The sequence below is a fragment of the Somniosus microcephalus genome, chromosome 7 (assembly GCF_052327205.1).
Source record: "Somniosus microcephalus isolate GS21.2 chromosome 7, FLI_Smic_1.0, whole genome shotgun sequence".
Taxonomy (NCBI): domain Eukaryota; kingdom Metazoa; phylum Chordata; class Chondrichthyes; order Squaliformes; family Somniosidae; genus Somniosus; species Somniosus microcephalus.
The window spans coordinates 175,297,721-175,314,493 of NC_140993.1; positions in this window are offsets into that span (position 1 = coordinate 175,297,721).

A 16,773-nucleotide genomic window follows, 5' to 3' on the forward strand; every position below is an offset into this window, starting at 1 on the left:
ACATAGGATTAATATATAACAAATGTCTGCATAATCATGCAATCTCATCAGGGTGGCACCAAAGAGTCTTTGTCTGTATTAATCCCACAATTTTCTGTTTCCTTGAAGTTAATGGTTTCTCTTGAGAGGGTCCACAACCTACTGCACTCATTGCCCCAATACGTGAATGATTAGAATAATTACAGTGGATGAAGACATGTTGATTTAGCACCTGGAAATTCATTTGTTTCTCTGTGTGAGCATTGTGTTTTTCATTTATATCTATAATTACTCAGACTTGACTTCTCTATATATGTCCTCAATCTACATATTAAAAAAGGCTTTTTTTTTTGCGTTAGCTTGTTGATGTTCTTGAGCCATGAGGTTACGTCTGAACTTTCAGCTGTTCATAATAGCCGCACCCAAGTTCACGTGCTCTGGGACATATTGCCAAGCTCTTTGTCTCTGTTGCCTACCTGTGGTTGTTCTGCTGCACCAAAAAGGTCAGCCTATTTCTCCATTATGCAGTCCACAAAGACTCTATGGTACTGTCTCCAAAATGGGCTTTTCCCAGATTTAATTATGCCACTCCTGTATTTGGGAACAACTCCACAGATGTTTTAAAAATGTTTTTGTTATTTATACTGGGCAAGTGGCTTTTCAGCTACAAGCATTATTACAGATGCACGTTTTCTGTTGTTCTCATAAGCTAAATTGAAATAAAGATTAATGACCAATAAGAATGAACAACAATTTTTTTGTTTGCAAAATTGAGTTGATCTTACCAGGTTTTCACTGTCCTACTGGAAGAATTGATGCGTGTTAATTAAATTCAAAATAAAGAATGGTCTCTACTGCCACCCACAGTCAATCCTCTGTACTTAAGAAGCCATAAAGAAATTTTTAAAAGAAATGCTTGGATTTATATAGCACCTTATCACGTCATAACATTTCAAAATACTTCACGTGAATCACTTTTTCAAGTGTAGCTGTAGATGTTACACAGGCAAATAAGTGATTAATAGTGAACAAGTAGATGGCATATTAATTTGCTGCCTGATCATTAGTGATCAAAGGGAATATTTTATTATGTGCTGAGAAATCTCAGATAGTCATTGCAGTTGTGAGTGTCTGAATTGTCCTGGTGGGGTAATACCACTGCATATTTACCATTGAAAGAGGATTTTTTGCCACCGTCAGTAATCCAATACTAATCCAGGAATTACTCTGCTACTCCATGTACCTTTAAATAACCTGTGCTGGAGTCATCATTAAGGACATTTGATATTTAATAAAATTTGAAGTAGAGGCAAATCCTGTTGTCCAATCAGTGAACTTCCCAAAGTATCTTATCCCAGTGGACAAATTTAACACTGCCCACCAGGTAGAAGACACCAGGAAGGCGGGCAGTTAAAACTGTCCACCACACACATCTTCCCCTCCCCTCCTCTTTCAGCATTCTAAAGGGACCGCGTTCCCTCTGCAACACCCTGGTCCACTCCTCAATCACCCCCAACAATCCTTCCCCTTCCCACCTTCCCGTGCAAACGCAGGAGATGCAACACCTGCCTTTTTACCTCCTCCCTTCCCACTGTCCAAGGCCCCAAACCTTCCAGGTGAAACAGCGATTTACTTGTACTTATTGCAATTTAGTGTACTGTAGTCGCTGCTCACGATGTGGTCTCCTCTTCATTAGGGAGACCAAACGCAGATTGGGTGACCGCTTTGCGGAACACCTCCGTTCCGGCTGCAAGTGTGACCCCGAGCTTCAGGTCGCCTGTCACTTTAATTCTCGGCTCCATTCCCACTCTGATCTCTCTGTCATCGGCCTCTTACACTGTTCCAACAAAGCTCAACGTAAGCTCGAGGAACAGCGCCTCATCTTTCGATTAGGCACTTTACAGCCCTCTGGACTCAACATTGAGTTCAACAATTTCAGACCATAACCTCTGCCTTTATTTTTTCAGATGGCAGTTGTTGATTCTGCCATTCCCATTTACACCTCTTCTAGACTCATCTTTTGTTTCTTTAGTTGTCCTATTACCATCTCCTTTTGCTTTGTACAATCATACCTATTGCCATTTAATCACTCCTGCCTTCCATCCTATCACAGACCTTCCCTTTTGTTCTTTCCTCCCCTTTCCCTGCCCCGGCACTTGCTTTCTGTTACATCTCTAACTTTTTCCAGTTCTGACGAAAGGTCATCGACCTGAAATATTAACTCTGTTTCTCTCTCCACGGATGCTGCCTGATCTGCTGAGTATTCCCAGCATCTTCTGTTTTTATTTCAGATTTCCAGCATCCGCAGTACTTTGCTTTTGTTTGAGTTAAAATTGCCCGTATGACTAACCTGCCGAGGTCCCACACCGATTCTACATGCTACTATTTAAACCTGCTCTTCTGAGAAGGACACCCCGTGGAAAATGGTGGGGTCCATCTTTAAACCTGGAGATACGGCTCCGATGAGGCCATTTTTTAACTGTGCTCATGAGCAGTAAAGCGGATGCGGCTTTCCCATTAGGTCCACCTAGCAGAAAGAGGAGTCAGGGCCAGAAGTCTTTTTACTTTCCATGTGGGGCCAGGAGGAGCAGGAAGGCGATGAGCAGGAATGCTCCTTTGTGCACAAGGAGAGTTTATGCAACAGGCTCGAGGGGCTGAATGGCCTACTGCTATTCCTATGTTTAGGACTCCCCTGTCCTGGGCTTCCCCTTCCCTGATCAACTTACCTGAGTGTTGGGGGACCATTCCTTTGGTTCCCGGCGACGGCCTTCTGCTGCCTGGCATTGAGCTCCTGTCCACCGGAAGCTGACCCGGGGCATGCAGATAAAGCCCAGGAGTTAAAATTTCCTGGGGCTCACCCTGCCGAGGTCAGGCCTCAGCCTCTGTCCGCCCAATCCTTGCCCGGAGTTAAAATCGGGGCTGTATTTCATGAACAACATAGAGATAGGAGGAGGCTGTTCAGGGACAGAATCATTTCTAAAGATGATCTGCAAGATCATGGCTTTCACTGACCGTTCAATTATGGCTGTGGGAACATAAGACGGAAGGTAGTGGATCAGCCATCCTTTATACACCTCGCTCAATTTTCCTTTCCATCAATGGCAAGCGATCACAGCCCAAAATTGGCCCCATTAATGCTAATTTTCCATCCAAAAAACTGACAGGACGAGCAACAATTACTCCCCTTTAGTCTATGATACTATGCCACCAAACTACAATCTCCACCAAATCTTATTCTGTTTAATTACTAGATTGCTCAAGTAAAAGTTTTGTTAGCTCTGAACATTTCTAACTGGAATTACAGGCAACTGACTACCTGGGAGTTAGCGCAATCAATTATTTATTGCTTAAAAGCATTTAGTAATGCAAAGACCAACAATAAAAGAAAATGCAATACAGTATAATCAACAAATATGGACTGTTTGGAAAAAAAATTGTAAATGTGACTGAGTAGTAGGGTTACTGATTTCTTACTAAACATTGGCCTGGATTTTGAGGTAAGAATAACTGTGAGGCTATCAGCGTTCATTGTTATTAAAGAGTAAATCGGACAGCAACTTCAGGCGTTCGCACCTGTGCAGTTAAAAGCGGAATTCAGGAAGTTGCTGTCCGAGTTGCCCTGCCCCTCTACATGCTTCGCTACACTGGTACCTTGCCGAGAAACTCGGCATTCACATACATGCAATGGCGTGAAGTTGGGTTACTTACCCACTAAATATGCCAGAAAAAGTTAGGGTTTGTCCATTCAGGTGTAAGTGAATTTTTAACAGTGTGGTAAGCCTTAATTACTGCCAAACAACCACTCAAACATTGAAAATTTAGTTTTACAAGTGTGGAGTCTCATTCCTTAAGATTTTAATTATTGTTGGAGATTTTAAAAAACTGGTGTGTGCAGGCATTTACACTCCACGGGCCTGCTCCCACCCCTCTTCATCTAACCCTATCAGCATATTCCTTTCTCCCTCAGTGCTTATCTAGCTTCCCCTATGCTATTTGCCTCAGCTATTCATTGTGGTAACAAGTTCCACATTCTTACCACTCTTTGGGTAAAGACGTCTCTCCTGAATTCCCCATTGGATTTATTGGTGACTATCTTATACTTACGTCTACCCTATCAAACCTCTTCATAATTTTAAAGATCTCTATTAAGTCACCCCTCAGTCTTCTCTTTTCTCGAGAAAAGAGCCCCAGCCTGTTCACCCTTTCCTGATAAGTTTATCCTCTCAAGTTCTGGTATCATCCGTGTGAATCTTTTTTGGACCCCTTCAGTGCCTTTATATCCTTCTTATAACATGGAGACCAGAACTGTGCACAGTAAAGTGTGGTCCAAAGAAGGTTTGATACAAGTTTAACATAACTTCTCTGCTCTTCAATTCTATCCCTCTAAAAATGAACCCCAGTGCTTTGTTTGCTATTTTATGGCCTTATTAACCTGCATCACTATTTTGTGATTTGCGTATCTGTACCTCTAGATACCTTTGCTCCTCTACCCCAGTTAAATTCTTAGGGGGAAAAAATTGGGTTGCTTTGCGCCTCCCGTTAGCTTCCCCGGGGGTGCAAAGCCCCTAGCGCCCGGGCGCTGCTAACGCCTCCCGCGAAATTCAGCAGGAGGTTAGCGGCAGCAGTAGCCGGTAGCACCCCGTGATGCTGCTCCACTGGCGATGACATCATCGCCATGCGCAGTGCCCTGCTTGCGCCCTGGCCGCAAACTTGGGTTGCGCCCCTGACCTATTGCCAGACGATATGTCCGACAGGGTCAGGGTGGCGCTTTTGCAGTCGCGGCGGCACTACTTAAAGGGCTTTCTCATTGGGGTGCCAGCCGTGATTGCTCAGCCTAGCACTCCTTGAGTGGCGCTGTTGCACGTAGCGGCATGAAATTCACTGGTAGTGCCCCAAGGAGGAGGGGGAGCGCTTCCAGTAACGCCCCAAGGAGGGGGGCAGCGCTTCCAGTAGTGCCCCAAGGAGGGGGGGAGCGCTTCCAGTAGTGCTCCAAGGAGGAGGGCAGCGCTTCCAGTAGTGCCCCAAGGAGGGGGGGGTGCAGCGCTTCCGCTTCCAGTAGTGCCTCAAGGAGGGGGGGAGCGCTTCCAGTAGTGCCCCAAGGAGGGGGGGAGCGCTTCCAGTAGTGCCCCAAGGAGGGGGGGGGGGCGCTTCCAGTAGTTCCCCAAGGAGGGGGGGGGGCGCTTCCAGTAGTTCCCCAAGGAGGGGGGCAGCGCTTCCAGTAATGCCCCAAGGAGGGGGGCAGCGCTTCCAGTAGTGCCCCAAGGAGGCGGGGAGCGCTTCCAGTAACGCCCCAAGGAGGGGGGGAGCGCTTCCAGTAACACCCCAAGGAGGGGGGGAGCGCTTCCAGTAGTGCCCCAAGGAGGGGGGGAGCGCTTCCAGTAGTGCCCCAAGGAGGGGGGGGGGCGCTTCCAGTAGTTCCCCAAGGAGGGGGGGGGGCGCTTCCAGTAGTTCCCCAAGGAGGGGGGCAGCGCTTCCAGTAATGCCCCAAGGAGGGGGGCAGCGCTTCCAGTAGTGCCCCAAGGAGGCGGGGAGCGCTTCCAGTAACGCCCCAAGGAGGGGGGAGCGCTTCCAGTAACGCCCCAAGGAGGGGGGGAGCGCTTCCAGTAGTGCCCCAAGGAGGGGGGGAGCGCTTCCAGTAGTGCCCCAAGGAGGGGGGGAGCGCTTCCAGTAGTGCCCCAAGGAGGCGGGGAGCGCTTCCAGTAACGCCCCAAGGAGGGGGGGAGCGCTTCCAGTAACGCCCCAAGGAGGGGGGAGCGCTTCCAGTAGTGCCCCGAGGAGGGGGGGAGCGCTTCCAGTAGTGTTCCAAGGAGGGGGGGAGCGCTTCCAGTAGTGCCCCAAGGAGGGGGGCAACGCTTCCAGTAGTGCCCCAAGGAGGGGGGGAGCGCTTCCAGTAACGCCCCAAGGAGGGGGGGAGCGCTTCCAGTAACGCCCCAAGGAGGGAGGGAGTGCTTCTAGTAACGCCCCAAGGAGGGGGGGGAGCGCTTCCAGTAGTGCCCCAAGGAGGGGGGAGCGCTTCCAGTAATGCCCCAAGGATGGGGGGAGCGCTTCCAGTAATGCCCCAAGGAGCGGGGGAGCGCTTCTAGTAGTGCCCCAAGGAGGGGGGCAGCGCTTCCAGTAACGCCCCAAGGAGGGGGGCAGCGCTTCCAGTAGTGTTCCAAGGAGGGGGGCAACGCTTCCAGTAGTGCCCCAAGGAGGGGGGGAGCGCTTCCAGTAACGCCCCAAGGAGCGGGGCAGCGCTTCCAGTAACGCCCCAAGGAGGGGGGGAGCGCTTCCAGTAACGCCCCAAGGAGGGGGGGAGTGCTTCTAGTAACGCCCCAAGGAGGGGGGGGGGGGCGCTTCCAGTAGTGCCCCAAGGAGGGGGGAGTGCTTCCAGTAATGCCCCAAGGATGGGGGGAGCGCTTCCAGTAGTGCCCTAAGGAGGGGGGGGTGCAGCGCTTCCGCTTCCAGTAGTGCCCCAAGGAGGGGGGGAGCGCTTCCAGTAGTGCCCCAAGGAGGGGGGGAGCGGTTCCAGTAGTGCCCCAAGGAGGGGGGGAGCGCTTCCAGTAGTGCCCCAAGGAGGGGGGGAGCGCTTCCAGTAACGCCCCAAGGAGGGGGGGAGCGCTTCCAGTAACGCCCCAAGGAGGGGGGGAGCGCTTCCAGTAGTGCCCCAAGGAGGGGGGGAGCACTTCCAGTAATGCCCCAAGGAGGGGGGGAGCGCTTCCAGTAACGCCCCAAGGAGGGGGGAGCGCTTCTAGTAGTGCCCCAAGGAGGGGGGCAGCGCTTCCAGTACGCCCCAAGGAGGGGGGGAGCGCTTCCAGTAGTGTTCCAAGGAGGGAGGGGAGCGCTTCCAGTAACACCCCAAGGAGGGGGGGAGCGCTTCCAGTAGTGCCCCGAGGAGGGGGGGGGAGCGCTTCCAGTAACGCCCCAAGGACGGGGGGAGCGCTTCCAGTAATGCCCCAAGGAGGGTGGCAGCGCTTCCAGTAGTGCCCCAAAGGAGGAGGGCAGCGCTTCCGGTAACGCCCCAAGGAGGGGGGGAGCGCTTCCGGTAACGCCCCAAGGAGGGGGGGAGTGCTTCCAGTAGTGCCCCAAGGAGGGGGGCAGCGCTTCCAGTAGTGCCCCAAAGGAGGAGGGCAGCGCTTCCAGTAGTGCCCCAAGGAGGAGGGGAGCGCTTCCAGTAACGCCCCAAGGAGGGGGGGAGCGCTTACAGTAACGCCTCAAGGAGGGGGGAGCGCTTCCAGTAGTGCCCCAAGGAGGGGGGGAGCGCTTCCAGTAACGCCCCAAGGAGGGGGGGCAGCGCTTCCAGTAATGCCCCAAGGAGGGGGGCAGCGCTTCCAGTAGTGCCCCGAGGAGGGGGGGAGCGCTTCCAGTAACGCCCCAAGGAGGGGGGGAACGCTTCCAGTAACGCCCCAAGGAGTGGGGGAGCATTTCCAGTAACGCCCCAAGGAGGGGGGGAGCACTTCCAGTGGTGCCCCAAGGAGGGGGGCAGCGCTTACAGTAGTGCCCCAAGGAGGGGGGGAGCGCTTCCAGTAACGCCCCAAGGAGGGGGGGAGCGCTTCCAGTAATGCCCCAAGCAGGGGGGGAGCGCTTCCAGTAGTGCCCCAAGGAGGGTGGGGGGAGCGCTTCCAGTAACGCCCCAAGGAGGGGGGGAGCGCTTCCAGTAACGCCCCAAGGAGGTGGTAGCGCTTCCAGTAACACCCCAAGGAGGGGGGGAGCACTTATAGTATTGCCCCAAGGAGGGGGGGGGGCGCGCTTCCAGTAGTGCCCCAAGGAGGGGGGGAGCGCTTCTAGTAGTGCCCCAAGGAGGGGGGCAGCGCTTCCAGTAGTGCCTCAAGGAGGGGGGGAGCGCTTCCAGTAACGCCCCAAGGAGGAGGGGAGCGCTTCCAGTAATGCCCCAATGAGGGGGGGAGCGCTTCCAGTAGTGCCCTTCCTTCTGCTTGGGGCGCTACTACTGAATTTACGGCGCGGGGTGCTAACTTCTTCAGGGCGCTAAAATTAGCAACATTAGCGTCCCAAAGGTGGCGCCAACAAATGTTTCCCCCTTATTATCCAAGCAGTATGTGGCCTCCTTATTCCTCCGACCAAAATGTAAACACCTCACACTTATCGAAATTGAAGATAATTTGCCAATTACATGTCCATTCTGCAAGTTTATTAATGTCTTCTTATATTTTGTCGCAGTCTTCTTCAGTATTAGCTATACCCAATTTGGTGTTGCCCGCAAACTTTGAAATTGTAAATCTGATTCCTGAGTGGAGTCCTTGGCCTCAATTTTAATCGTGAGGTGGGTTGGGAGCAGCGGGGCTCGGAAGCAGCCGGGAAACCCGGGAGAACGGGTTTTCCGCAGGCTCTGCTGAATTTAACGGCGGGGCCTGATTTGCATTGGAATCCTCTGTTTTTACGAGAGTGAACACCCACAAAGCACCCGGTCCAGATGGAATCCCTGGGCGTGTCCTTAGAGCATGCGCTGACCAGCTGGCAGCTGTGTTTACGGATATATTCAACCGTTCACTGTACCAGTCTGTAGTCCCCACCTGCTTCAAGATGACCGGTTATTCCAGTCCCCAAAAAAACAAAAGTAACCTGTTTATACGACTACCGCCCCATAGCACTCACTTCTGTCATCATGAAGTGCTTTGAGAGGCTGGTCAAAACCCACATCAACTCCTTACTAACTGACACACTGGACCCACTCCAATTTGCTTACCGCCCAAAAAGATCTAGGGATGATGCCATCGCCACTGTACTGCACACTGCCTTATCACACCTGGATAAGAGGAACACCTATGTGAGAATGTTGTTCATTGATTATAGTTCAGCATTCAATACCATTATCCCCTCCAAGCTTGTCAACAAGCTCAGTGAACTAGGACTTAACACCTCCCTATGCAACTGGATCCTGGACTTCCTGACGGGCAGACCCCAGGTAGTGAAAATAGGCAGTAACACCTCCTCAACACTGATCCTGAACACGGGAGCTCCCCAGGGTTGTGTGCTCAGCCCCCTTCTGTACTCCCTGTTTACTCACGATTGCGTGGCCACGCACAACTCCAACTCCATCATCAAGTTTGCTGATGACACTACCGTTGTGTCCGTCAGTAGTAAGACACAGACTGCAGGAGAACGGTACAACAGGTGTTTACTCAACGTGGCTCACTCTGGAACTGAACTGTACAGATTACTACTCAGTGCTATATACAGGTGTGGTCACTGCCGGTACTACAGTATACATGAGCTGTAAAAAGTAGTTCCCTCCTTAAAGGTATATACATTACAATTCCTCCCCTTTTAGATTAACAGTACCATAACACTCATTTAACAATTAAATATCAAACTAATTACAATTAACACTTTTAACATACAACGTTAGCTGAAAATAGTCCCTTCATATATTCAGTCTTTGGGGAGGCTTTCTGATCCTTTCTGGATAGCGCCTTTCCTGAGTGTCTCGCTCTTGGTGCGGAGGCGATTCTGGCACCCTGTCGTCGGTTGGGTCATCAGCTTCCGATGCTACTGTTTCTAAGGTAGATGCGACCTGTACGTCGGGTTCCTCACCAGGTACGTATGGGCGAGGCATGGGGTTGACTTGTTCCTGTGACTCTAGGATCTGGTCAGCATGGCGTCTCACGATGTTCTCCCCAACGTCCACTGTGCACATTAGTGGGCCCTGCCGTGTGTATATCGTTCCTGGCTGCCATTTATCTGTTCGGTAGTCGCGGGCCAAGACTGGTTGCCCTACATTGAAGCTCCTTGTTGGCTTCTCATGGATGTGCTGGAATTGCTTACTCTCAACATCTCTTCGTACGTTTGGTCTGAGCAAATCCAGGCGAGATCTTAACCTTCGGTTAAAGAACATCATGCCTGGTTGGTGACTGCATGTGTCGCATTCCGGTAGGCGAACAGGAAATTGTCCACCTTGTGCTGCAGCGGAATGTTGTCATTGTACATAGCCTTTATTGCCTTCTTAAAGGTTTGTACGAACCTCTCAGCCAATCCATTTGTGGCTGGATGATACGGGGCGGATGTGTAATGCCTTACCCCATTCTTCTGCATAAACCTCCGGAACTCTTCGGACACAAACTGTGGTCCGTTATCAGAGCAAATCTGTTCTGGCAAGCCGTTCCTGGCAAAAATGGTCCGTAGGACTGCAATAGTTTTCTCTGTGGTGGTGGAGGACATTTTGATGACCTCAGGCCATTTCGAGTGCGCATCCACTGCTATTAAGAACATTGAGTCCATGAATGGACCAGCAAAATCAATATGCACCCGTTGCCATGGAGATGAGGGCCACTCCCATGGGTGTAGAGGGGCATGTGGTGGTGCATTTTGGACTTTCTGGCATCCTGAGCAGCTCTTGGTCAGGTCCTCGATTTGTTTATCGATTCCCGGCCACCACACATAAGCCCTGGCAAGGCTTTTCATTTTTACCCCTCCCAGATGACCCTCATGAAGCTCATTGAGCACTCTATCCCTTAACTTGGGTGGAATTACCACTCGGGATCCACACATCAAGGTCCCCCGGCACACTGACAGCTGTTCTCTTCTTGTCGAGAATGCTGGCAACAGTGAGTCACCATGTGCTGGCCATCCCTTCACCGTCAAATCATATACCCGAGACAGTGTCGGGTCATTTCGGGTCTCCTTTTCTATACGAGAGTTAGTTACCGGTAGGTATTCAACTATAGTCGAATGAAATATTTCGACAGGATCCACTGCTGGTGCTTCCTCCGCAGTAGGCAGTGGCAGGCGTGATAGCCCATCAGCGTTTCCATGCTGTTTCGTGCCCTTATATTCAATCTCATAGTGGTGGGCCCCTAGAGTGACCATCTTTGTAGTCGTTGCGCAGTCATCACCGGAACGCCCTTCTTCGGATTAAAAATGGAGACAAGAGGCTGGTGGTCAGTCAGCAAGGTGAATTTCTGCCCATGCAGATAGTGATTGAACTTTTTCACTCCCCACACTAGGCTGAGGGCCTCCCTGTCAATCTGGGCGTAGTTACGCTCGGCTGAGGTTAGTGATCATGACGCAAAGGCTATTGGCCTCTCTGAGCCGTCCGAGAATTTGTGCGACAGCACCGCTCCAATGCCGTAGGGTGACGCATCACATGCCAACCGAATTGGTCGTGCTGGGTTGAAATGGGCCAATACCTCTTTCAATGTGATTAGTGTTTTGCTCTTCTGGAAAGCTCGTTTACATTCGTCACTCCACTTCCATGGCACTCCAGTTTGCAGTAGGGTGTTCAGTGGGTGTAGTATTGTAGACAAATTTGGCAAGAACTTATGGTAGTAGTTTACCAGCACGTGGAACGACCTCAGTTGTGACACGTTTTCCGGTGCTGGAGCCTTGACTACTGCCTCAATCTTTTCTGGGGACTTATGTAACCCCTCTTTATCGATAACGTGGCCACAATACGAGATCTGTTTTATTAAAAACTCGCATTTGGGGCGGTTAGCTCGGAGCCCATATTCCTTCAATCTGGTGAGCACCTGCTCCAGGTTGGCGAGGTGATCACTGTCATTTTCGCCCGTGACCAGGATGTCGTCCAAATAACACTGGGTCCCTGGGATCCCTTGCAGGACTTGTTCCATTGCCCTTTGCCAAATAGCCGGAGCTGATGCTACCCCAAATACCAACCGGTTGTATTGGTAGAGACCTTTATGGGCGTTGATTGTGAGGTATTTTTTTGATGCTTCTTCTACCTCCATTTGCAGATACGCCTGGGCCAGATCAATCTTAGTGAAGCGTTTCCCTCCAGATAGCGAGGCGAAAATATCTTCAATCCGCGGAAGTGGATATTGCACGGTGTGAAGGACTGGGTTCACTGTTACCTTAAAGTCCCCACAGATGCGAACCTTCCTTGGTTCCCCAGGCGTGCTGCTCAATGACTTTTTCATCACAGGGACGATGGGTGTAGCCCACTCGCTCCAGTCTACCTTGGACAGTACTCCTGAACGTTCCAAACTCTCCAGCTCTGCTTCGACAGCTGGGCGGATTGCATAAGGTACCGGTCTGGCCTTAAAACATTTTGGGCTTGCGTTTTCTTCGATTTTAATTGTTGCTGTCATGCCTTTCAGTGTTCCGAGTCCTTGCTGGAACACTTATTGCGCGTCGGTTTGGATCTTTGACAGTCGCCCAGGTGTGACGTCGTCATCCTTTTTGGCAGCCACAGTCAGTGCTTGTATGGAATGCCAATCCAGCTGTATTTTCCGGATCCATTCACGTCCCAGTAATGGTGGTCCTCCATCTTGCAATACATACAGGTCTAGTTTTGGTGTTTCCTTACCGTTATATATAACGGTCACCCTTATTTTTCCTTGGGGTAGACTTTTTGCCCCGTGTACGTCTTCAAAATAATTTTTGTGTCTCTCAAGGGTATGTGTGAGAATAGCTACTCGTAGTCCCGTCGGTTTATGACTGTTAGGGCTGATCCTGTGTCCAATTCCATTTTTACCTGGACTCCTGCTATCTTGAGAGTGACCCAAATGGTTCGGTGATCCTCCGTTTTGATCACATTATGTAGCTTCAGACAACTCAACTCCCTGTTTTCGGAGTCGGTATCACTCTTTTGTTCGTCTGAACTATTTTCCGTCACCTTATGTACCTTCTTGTACTTTTCTTTTGGAGATTTCTTATTGCTGGTTTTCTTTCCCGACCTGCAGACTCGTACTATGTGTCCTACTTTTCCACACTGTCTGCACACTTTGTCTTTGAACCAGCAATCATTGTGGTCGTGTGTTGTTCTGCCGCAGCGATAGCACTTCTCTGTTCTGTATGGCATTTCGTTTGTGCCATATTCTTGCGGTCTCTGTTGTATCTCTGCAGCGCCCCGTGCTGCTGCTTCATATGATACCGCAATGCTGAAAGCCTTGTCCAGCGTAAGGTCCTTTTCAGATAAAAGCCATTTCTGGGTTCCTTCACTTTGAAGCCCACACACAAACTTGTCCCTTAAGGTATCTGCCAGTCCCGTTCCAAACTGGCAGTGTTTCGATAGTTTGCGCAGTTCTGTTAAATATTCAGCATTGCTTTCATCCTTATGCTGGTTCCGTTTGTGAAACTTGAATCTTTCTGCTATCAGCAGCGGTGTGGGGTTTAAATGTTCCTGTAGTATCATCACTATGTCTCCAAAACTCTTTTCCACTGGCTTCGCTGGGGTTACTAGATTTCGTAATAAGCCATACGTCTTTGCACCCATTAAATTTAACAATACCAGTGCTTTCTTGTCATCTGACACCTCATTTGCCTTGTAGTATACCTCTATTCGTTCGACATATGTAGTCCAATCTTCGACTTCATTGTCAAATGTGGTGATACTGCCACTCTTTGGCATTTTGGGTGTGGTTTAAAATGGCATTGTGGTGATTATTCCTTGATTAGTAAAAGTATTGTGGTTCGTTGTTTGTTAACTGCCTTGGGATATGTGTTGTAATCTCATTGGTAGTTGATGATCACATGATGTGTTGTGGCTACCTTAAATTCAGTCCTTTTCTAGCTTTAGTTGGGACTGGATGCGGAAAGATATGCTGCTGATTTTAAAGTTAATAAAGCCTAGCTTTGGAAGGCCAATCTATTCTTTATTTCAATTTATTAACTTTAAACTACGGGATATTCGGTACCTTCATGGCTTACTGTGCAGGGACCTGTGTTGCTTCGACGCCATGTTAGATCTCAGTATAAAGTTTTTAGCACTATTGATTTAAAGAGTGCTTATCATCAGATTCCTATTGTTAAGAAGGATCAACCATATACGGCCTTTGAGGCTGGTGGAAAGCTGTATCAGTTTTGCCGAATACCATTTGGTGTTACTAATGGTGTTGCTCATTTTCAACGGGCAATGGATGCTTTTATAAGTGATAACTCCCTTTCTGACACCTTTTCATACTTAGATGACATCACAGTGTGTGGCAAATCAAGGGTGGAGCATGATTCTAATTTAAAAAGATTCCTTCAAGCTGCGGAAAAAGTTGGTTTAACTTTTAACAAAGAGAAATGTATCTTTTCGACTACTGAGGTAAATCTATTGGGGTATATTATTTCGGGAAATAAGATTAAACCAGATCCAGAACGTCTGCGACCATTGATCGATTTACCTTGTCCTACTAATTCTAAGGCTTTGCAACGAGTTGTTGGACTGTTTTCTTATTATTCTAATTGGATTGCAAATTTTTCACGGAAGATCCGGCCTCTTATTCAGGTTACGACATATCCTCTATCATGGGAGGCCAGGACATGTTTTGAGAATTTTAAAAAGGATATTTTAGGAGCAGTTGTGCATTCCATTGATGAGCAGGTTCCCTTTGTGATTGAGACGGATGCTTCGGATTTTGCAATTGGGGCTACTTTGAACCAAAATGGAAGACCTGTGGCCTTTTTCTCACGTACTTTGAATAATAGTGAAAAAAGACATTCCTCAATAGAAAAAGAGGCATACGCAATAGTAGAAGCATTGCGTAAATGGAGACATTATTTATCGGGGCGACATTTCACGTTGGTAACTGATCAAAAATCTGTGTCCTTTATGTTTGATGTTAAACATTTTGGAAAGATTAAAAATGATAAAATAATGAGATGGAGGATTGAGTTGGCATGTTACCATTTTGACATAGTTTATCGTCCGGGGAAGGATAATGTTGCTGCTGATGCACTGTCGAGGGCTTATTGTTCTGTGATTCACGGAGATACGCTTATTAATCTTCACAATGCCTTATGTCATCCTGGGGTTACGAGGATGATACACTTTATACGCAGTAAGAACTTGCCTTTTTCAGTTGAAGACGTCAAGCGGATGACTTCACCATGTTCTATCTGTGCTCGGTGTAAACCGAATTTCTTTAAGCCTCAACGAGCTCATCTTATAAAGGCTACTTCTCCTTTTGAACGTTTGAGTGTCGATTTTAAGGGACCTCTTCCTTCAACTAATCAAAACCGATATATATTTACTGTTGTGGACGAGTTTTCAAGGTTCCCTTTTGCTTTTCCTTGTGCAGATGTATCAGCTGCTACAGTTATTAAATGTTTGACTCAACTTTTTGTCATCTTTGGGATGCCTGCGTATATCCATTCGGATCAGGGAAGTTCTTTTATGTCTTCCCAGTTGAAGGAATACCTTCAGAGTCGGGGAATTTCTACTAGTAGAACTACCCCGTATAATCCCCAGAGTAATGGACAGTGTGAATGATACAATGGGGTGATCTGGAAGGCAGTTATGTTGGCGTTGACATCCCGGAACCTTAAGAATACACAGTGGGAAATGGTGCTGCCTGATGCCCTGCATTCCATTAGATCATTGCTTTCAACGGCTACTAATGTGACCCCCCATGAAAGGCTCTTTAACTATCCGCGGAGATCTACTACGGGATATTCGGTACCTTCATGGCTTACTATGCAGGGACCTGTGTTGCTTCGACGCCATGTTAGATTGTCAAAATATGACCCCTTGGTGGAGGAGGTGGAGCTGTTGGAGGCAAATTCCCAATATGCTCATATTCGATTCCAAGATGGGAAAGAAAGTACTGTTTCAATTGAAGACTTGACTCCTTGTGGGGGCCAGCCCTCTTCTGAGGATATTAATAATGGTCATGATTCGGATAATGTGGATGCTGTTACAGATACTACGAATATTTCCAATCCGATTGCAGATAATCATACTTCTATTAGTCAGCCTTTGATAGATGTTTATGACCGTCCCAGTTCATCTTCTGATGGGATTTCTAATCCGGAAACCATTGAGAATCAGGATATGGATAGCCTTCCTGTTGAAGATACTTCTGTGCCTTCTGGCGTGGGAGGGCAAGGAATTTCACCAAGGTTAAGAAGGTCGACACGAACAAGATATCCGGTCGACCGATTGAAAATGGACTTTTAAATTGATAGTAATGTTTTAAAAATTGTTGAAATATTATAGTATATTGTTTTAGTTGAGAGATACTTAATACTTATGCGTAATGTTATTATTTGTTGTTGTTCATTTAGTATTGTGTTATGTAAATAGTTTTATTCTCGTGCATAGTTTAGTTGTAAATAATTAATTGTAAATTGTAAAAGTTATTAGGTTGGAGTATATTTTAAAAGGAGGGGTGAATGTGGTGATTATTCCTTGATTAGTAAAAGTATTGTGATTCGTTGTTTGTTAACTGCCTTGGGATATGTGTTGTAATCTCATTGGTAGTTGATGATCACATGATGTGTTGTGGCTACCTTAAATTCAGTCCTTTTCTAGCTTTAGTTGGGACTGGATGCGGAAAGATATGCTGTTGATTTTAAAGTTAATAAAGCCTAGCTTTGGAAGGCCAATCTATTCTTTATTTCAGGCATAAAATGGCGTCTCCCGCGCTTTCCTTCCTTCCCCGCTGCTGCCAACGCCGCTCTCGGCGGTCCTCGTAGCAATGGCGGCGCCCTGTAAGTTTCGCGCGCTTCTCCTGCGCTGCTGCCAACGCTGCTCTCGGTGGTCGTCGTGGCAATGGCGGCGCCTCGCGGGTTTCTGCGCGTCTCTCTCTCTCCTCGATGCTGCTCGGCCCCTGAACACCGGCTGCGCCCTGTGCGCTCTGCCCTCTCTCTCTGTCTCTCCCATCGACGCTGCTCGGCCCTTTGCTGTGCCGCTCGGTCGGGCTCTAGCCCGCCGCTGTCCGGGAAGGGTCTGCGCACTACCTGTTGCCAGCCCGTTTCGCTGGACCACCGCGACTGGAAAGCCAAGCCTGGCTCTCAACAGCCTCCCCCGCAATTCTCGAGTCTCTGCTGGATGACTGGGCGGTTGCCCGTGGTCGACGCCCGTGTCTCTGGCCTTGACCTCCAATCTACTGGTCTCCAGGAACGAATCACTGG